The sequence below is a fragment of the Vitis vinifera genome, chromosome 10 (genome assembly GCF_030704535.1).
Source record: "Vitis vinifera cultivar Pinot Noir 40024 chromosome 10, ASM3070453v1".
NCBI classification, from domain to species: Eukaryota; Viridiplantae; Streptophyta; class Magnoliopsida; order Vitales; family Vitaceae; genus Vitis; species Vitis vinifera.
Window position 1 is genome coordinate 16947168 of NC_081814.1, and position 6770 is coordinate 16953937.

The following is a 6770-nucleotide window of genomic DNA, read 5'->3' on the forward strand; positions in this document are numbered from 1 at the left end:
TTGGATAATTATGCAAGGTTGAGTAGGGATAAGTGAGTGGTATATCTAGACTGGGCTAATCGATTAATTAGACCTTTTATTGTTAATTAATCAATTAGCAACCTTTTTAGGCTAGATTAAGTGACCCAAGCTCAAAGTGGGCTTAAGTCACTTAAGCCTAGTAAGAAGCCTATAAATACCCCTTTAGGGGTCAAAGTTTCCAAGTCTTGCCATTCTCCCCTTCAGTCTAAAGAGAGAACCTTAGCCTCCACCCTTGAGATCTCCACCATCTCAGTGCCTAGACACAAGGAAGAGTCATTAGGCGGAAAATCATAGTATTTACGAGGTCTATTATGACTTTGGAGTTATCTACATCGATTGGAATTGATCCGAGAATATTTAGATCAAAGGTATGTGACTTTATTCTCTAGATCTATGTTTTCTATGGTATCAATATTAGTTTTTGAATACCTATTTATCCGCTGTGATAGATTAATTGGAGAGCCTAGGATAGATTTGCATGCACCTTACACGACCCGAGGCATGGGAACAGAGTAATCCAAGGTTTTCAACAACTGGTATCAAAGTTCTAGGGTAGGTTCTAGCATGTTAGATCTATTCTACGGTATGTTAACTCTATTTTGTAAGGTTGTTTTATTCATCCCATGACCTAAAGGGATGAATGAATGAAATGTTTTTATTTGTTCAATTGAATTATTACAGTGATTATAATTGTGATTGATTGTTATTTGTTCTTTTGAATGAATATAAATGAATATGATCTATGCCTTATTGTTCTCTAGATTGGGTTGTACACCCTGTGAAACCAAGGTTTGGTTAATCTTGATTTTGATGATAACAAAACAAGGTTTAGAACTAATGATCATATTTCAAGTGTGATTAGGCAAGACGACTTCCAAAGTGGCAATCCAAAGACAAATCAAGTCAAGGAGAAATCATGAAAAAAAAGACCACCTCAAAGAGAAGAGTTTTTCAAGACCAAAGCTTCTTAAGATCTCTTTGTAAGGTTGTTGGTGCATTAGGACTTTCATGTATTTCATTCTTTATTTATGCACCAAAATCATCCAAGAGTAATATTGTTTTAAATATCTTAAGAATTCGATGATTTCATGTTTTCAACTAAAACCTTGTGTTAAATGATTTTCAAACTTGTGTTAAAAGGTTTTAAGTTGAAAAAGGTTGAGTGTTGAGCCAAAAAATGACTCAACCAATTCAACCGGTCGACCGGTTGTGCTCGTTCGGTCGAGGACCGGTTGAGGGAGGCCAAAAAGTTTCTCTCTCTCCTAGTGGCCTTCTTTTCCCGGTCAAGGTTGAACCTTAACCGATTGAGGTCTGGTCGAGGACCAGTTGAGTTCCGGTTAAGGCCCAACGGTCACTTTTCCTAACGGCTAGTCAACCAGTCGACTCCTAGCTCGACCGGTCAAACCCCCAATGACTAGTTTGACTTTTTTCTTCTATAAAAATACTCCAATCTTCATTGTTTCATAAGCTTAACCTTCCCAAATCATTCTTGATTATATTTGAGCCTTGGAAGAGTGTTTTTTTTAGTGCACCATTATTTCATAACTTGCATATCTTTAGTGCACCATTCAATCCTAGTTTTTCTTGTATCTTTGAGCCTAAAGTTCTATTACTAGGATTTTGAGAGATCATTATTTGTATATCTTTGTGAGAAATTTTCTCAAGTGTGGGGTATCACTTGAGGGGTTGTTCAAGAGTGGGATAACTCTTTAGAAGTGTATAGGGTGCTTGGAGTCAAAAGTCCAAGAGGGTGAATTGGAACTATAATCCAATTGTAAAGAGATTGGAAGCTTGGTTGAAGCTTCAAGATAGTGGAACCCTCACTCGGTTAGGAGGTTGAGGAGAGTGGACGTAGGCAAGGAAGTGCCAAACCACTATAAACTCTCGTGTTTGCACTCTCTCTTCCCTAACTCTTTTAAATTATATGCAATTATGTTTATTTTGATTATTACATATTTGCATATAATTGTCTCTTATTTTTGCATAGTTTAAATTTGTGAAAAAGAGACCATCACCCTATTTACCCCCCCCCCCCCCCCTCCTCTAGGGTGATTACCATAGTTTGGATTAGCCTCAAATTCCTAACACACCCCATAAGGAGTATAGGTTTTTTATTTGGTTGTAAAAATCTTTGTTTTTCTATAAATGGATTGTAAGCTCCATTAAAGGAGCATAGAAATTTTTATTGTTGTAAAAATTTCAGTTTTTTATATCCATCTATGGTGACCCAAGAGAAAATAAGGAATCTTAAAAGTTCTTTTTGAGATTCTATGGTGGTTAAAGAAAAAAGAAGTATTCTTGAAAGTTATTGATTCGAGATCCTTGGTAGCACAGTGACGTTGACTTGAACTCAAAATAGGAACTACCTCTTAATAGTTTCTTGGGGCAAGCGACATATTGATTTGAAGCTTAGGAAGTCACGAATTTAATGGTTCAAGCAGGTTGCAATCCAGAGTTGAAATGAGGGAGATATGGTCGAATGAAGCAAGGTTGTGCAAAGTGGATGGCGACATAGTGATGTCAACTTTGAGCCAAAATCGGGGCTACTTCTATTTATTTGATCAAGTCAAATCATATATGGTTTTGAAGCTTAGGAATTCAAGAATTCAACGCTTTAAATGGATCACAATTCGGAGTTGAAACAAGTGAGATATGGTCAATCAAAGCAATGCTGCACAAAAAGCATTAATATTATTATTCATGTTTTACTAAAAAGATATTTATTTTTTAATTACAAAATTATCTTCATTTTTAATAAGACTTGAATTAAATTTAATTTGTATTATATAAACTGAATTTTCAATGTTTTAACAAAACCAAAACAAAAATATTGTTTTTAAAAACAACTTATTCATACAAGTTTTTTATTTTTTATTTTTAAAAACAATTTGTTAAACACTCTTACTTTTATAGAAATACTAGAAAGCTATTTTTTTCTTTTACTTACAAATGTTTTTTAAAAACAAGTTGTACAAAACATGGCTAAACGGCCTAAGATACAAAATAATGGGATATAAGTATAAAGTGATGAAACTAAGGTACAAAACAATAAAATCTAGGTACAAAATAATAAGATTAATTATAAAACAATAAAAGCAAGGTACATAACTAATGATACAAAGCAATAAGTACAAAGCAATGAGATACAAAGCAATAAGTACAAAGCAATGAGATCAAAGATACAAATGAATTAGACCCCTGATGGTTTTTTAATTTCACTTGGATTAAAATTACAAATTTATGGAAAGGAAGGATTAATCTTGATCGTGTTAGTTGTAATATTGGGAGCACTTACTTATTTTATGAGCGCTTTTAATGATTTTGGGAATGGAAAAACAGTATTTAGCAGTGAAATTATGTTAAAAATTTGCCACCAAAAAAACTTAATTATGTGAACAAAATTTCAAATTTCCTATGATATCAGTAAATTTTATTTTTCAACTGATAGTATTGTCTTCTACATGAAATAAATATTTTTCTAATTTTTCTTTAAGATAACATGATAGAAATATTTTTTATAATTTGTTTACTTTTTAACATAATATTTGATTTGGCTATTTTATTTTATTCTTATCTAAATAATTAATGATTATTATAAAACTATTTGTTGCATGGTAAATAAATTTTATTTTAAATAAATCCCATTCTTATCTAAATAATTATTGATTATGGTAAACAAATTTTATTGTAAATAAATCTTATATAATCTATTTTTACTATTATTAGAATAATATATGGAGTGCGTATTTAAAAAAAATTATTTATTAGTGATAATGTTAATAAATCTATATGAATATATTTTGTTCAAATTTGTTTTCTTTAAGTTATTTTTCTATCTCACTATTTTATTTTATAATATTTTAAGTAAATAATTTTTTGATATATAACTTTTTATAAGAATATATTTTTAACTAAAATATATGGTAGATGGAAAATGATAAAGATGAAAAAGGAAAAAAAGAATATGAAAAAGAAAGAGGTAGAAACCGATGGGAGGAAGCATCGGTTTTTTTCTTTAGATTGAATTACTAGTGCATATTTTCCTCATTCATAAATGGTCAATTTTTTTGGCAGATGTCTGTGTGTCATGTCTTTTCATTCTAAAGCAATAGCCTATAAACCTATTCATGTGGATGACAGTTGGACATTTACTATTTTATTATTTTATGTGCCACACAAGTAGATCTACATCCACACAAGGGCATGTGGATGAAAATGCCATTGATGAATTAAAATTCTTAAAAGCAGTAGTGAAGGAAACCTTGAGGCTGCATCCTCCTTTTCCTATACTACTTCCAAGGGAATGTAGGGAAATGCGTAAGATTAATGGATACCGGATACCCGAGAAGACTAGAATCATTGTTAATGCATGGGCAATTGGCTGAGATTCTGATTATTGGGTTGAAGCTGAGAGATTTTACCCAGAGAGATTCCTGGATAGTTCAATCGATTACAAGGGTGCTGATTTTGGATATATTCCATTTGGTGCTGGAAGAAGGATATGTCCAGGCATACTGTTTGCTATGCCTAACATTGAGCTGCCACTGGCATATTTGCTCTACCATTTTGACTGGAAACTCCCGAATGGAATGAAGGCAGAGGATCTAGACATGACTGAAGCATTCGGCCTAGCAGTTCGCAGAAAACAAGATTTGCACTTAATTCCCATTCCTTATAAGCCGTCGCATGCTGATTGATGGGTGTTTTGTGTTTGGATCAATTCAAACTTGCTGCAACATGTATTATGACTATTATCTATTTCAACTATATATTAATAATTAATACAATAAAAGTTGCTACAAGATAGGTTAGTTGTAAAAAAACATGTTGTAAAAGTGATTCTGAGAGGCCTAAAATCAAATCCTAAATGGGCTTCAATGTCTTGGTTCTAGGCTCGTTAGGTCTGGTTCGGGCGAGAGCCAATCAATCAATGCCAAGGTTTTCAATCTGAAGTTTGGCAATTGCCCTGATTCAAGATTCTTTGCTAGCTTCCAATTCTCTAAGCCATACAATTGGTGCTAACAACCAAAATTTGTAGTTCTCCAACTTTTATGAATCATTGTGTTTGGCCCAAGAAGATAACAAGGAGGTACCACAAAGGAGATGATCCTATTTCATGCATAAAATGCCTTCAGTTTTTTGTTTTGTGCACACATGATCATCATATCCCAACAATTTACACAACCATAAGCCATCTAACCTCATATCACTTGAGATGCCATATAGAGAAACCAACAGAGCAAGCTTGGATTGAATGAACCTTAGGCAGTCGATCCAACCCTTAAGGTTAGGCTTATGCAGGAGTATAGCCCAACCTGACCCTTCCAAGTTATGACACTAATTAGGCCACAAACATAATCAAGTAGCATCTTTTTATTGTCATAAGAAATATTTTTCTTTTTGTCTATTCTTTCAGTGTATTCTTTCAAATTAAGAGTATGTTTGGCAATGATTTTAAGAAATATTTATAATATTTTTAACACTTAAAATCTTTTATCTTTTAAGTATTAAAAAAAAAAAAAAACACTTCTTCAAATCGCTACAAAATTTATTGTAAATCTCTTACAACTGTTCAAACATCGAAGTCTTGCAGTTGTCTAATGATGGAGAATGCTTCCAACACTCTTTCTATTATCTTAGTCTATATGCATATATCACTGTACTCTCTAGAACTAAAAATACCAACTACTGATAGAAGAAGGGAACACTATAAGAAGATAAATGGAGTAAGTTAATGCTCATTCCTTTGGGGCTTCTTATTCCAGGAGTGCTTCCTCACCTAGTTCCCTAAGACTAAATTGTTTGGAAGTCACAGCCTAAAAGCCATTACATAAGCCAAATATGAATGATTACTTAGATAACAAGAACTCAAGTACCCAACTTAGGACATAACTCAGCAACATTAAAACTAGGGAGCAATCCAGATTAACACTAGAGATGTCCATGGAAGTCCTCGAAGATATGCCAAGTTAATCAAGAAAATGTGAAGGCTCACTTGAACTTCATTTTATGAACTAACGCGGGTGTCTAGGACAATTAACATATAGTCTAAAAATAAATTATATTTAACATTAAGGTAAAAAAACAAACACCATTTTAATTTGTTTATGGGAAATTTTTACACATTTAGACTAATATTTTTAAGATACATTATATAAAATATACGAGTGAATTTAATGGTTCTTATTGATCATTAAATTCTAAGTATGGGATACTTATGTAGTATCCCTTTGCAATTATTTTTTGAATATGATTTTAAACCTTCAGAGTAATATTTTTTTAAGATAAATTATAAAAAATATTTGAGTGATGATTTTAATGACAATAGGTTTGTGATATTTATGTACTATCCCTTCACAATTATTTTTTGAATCTGACATTTTTACACATTTAGACTAATATTTTTAAGATATATTATATTAAATATTTGAGTAATTTTAATGGTTGCTATTGATAATTGGATTCTAGGTGTGAGATATTTTTGTACTATCAATTCACAATTATTTTTTGAATCCTTTGTCTTTTTAAAATATATTGTATAAAATATTTGAGTGATTTTAATGGTTGCTATTGATGGTTGGATTCTAGGTGACATATTTTTGTACTATCCATTCACAATTATTTTTTGAATCCTGTACACATTTAGACTAGTATTTTTAAAATATATTATATAAAATATTTGAGTGATTTTAATGGTTGCTATTGATGGTTGGATTCTAGGTGAGATATTTTTGTACTATCCATTCACA

The 6770-nt window shown here is 31.8% G+C and overlaps 1 pseudogene; it reads left to right on the plus strand.

Moving 5' to 3' along the window:
- The first annotated feature begins 4187 nt into the window (after window positions 1-4187).
- LOC132254562 (cytochrome P450 71D10-like) lies at window positions 4188-4718 on the plus strand (annotated as a pseudogene).
- Window positions 4719-6770: the final 2052 nt, after the last annotated feature.